The following is a 298-nucleotide window of genomic DNA, read 5'->3' as shown; positions in this document are numbered from 1 at the left end:
GCATTTTCTAATCCATGTCACATTCCCACCAGAGTTTGTTATAACAGCGTGCACTTAAGAGAAATTCCATGAAGATCAATTTATTTTTTTTTTGCAGGAGAGTTTATGTGAAATGTTTTCTAATTCTCTATTGGCTATATTAGGTCAGTGAAAAAAAGCATATTTCTATTTCAATTTTTTTTTTTTTTTTCGATGCTTATTTAATTAACTAACTTTCTGAAGGTAAGGGATTTCTGGCTGTTCCTTCTGGTATGCGTGTATAAAAGACAGCTAGGGAAAAAAGCAAGGAACAAAAAAA

The sequence above is a fragment of the Centrocercus urophasianus genome, unplaced genomic scaffold (genome assembly GCF_019232065.1).
Source record: "Centrocercus urophasianus isolate 14NV4802_14NV808 unplaced genomic scaffold, USGS_Curo_1.0 seq_15, whole genome shotgun sequence".
Taxonomy (NCBI): Eukaryota; Metazoa; Chordata; class Aves; order Galliformes; family Phasianidae; genus Centrocercus; species Centrocercus urophasianus.
Note: the sequence above shows the minus strand (reverse complement) of the source record.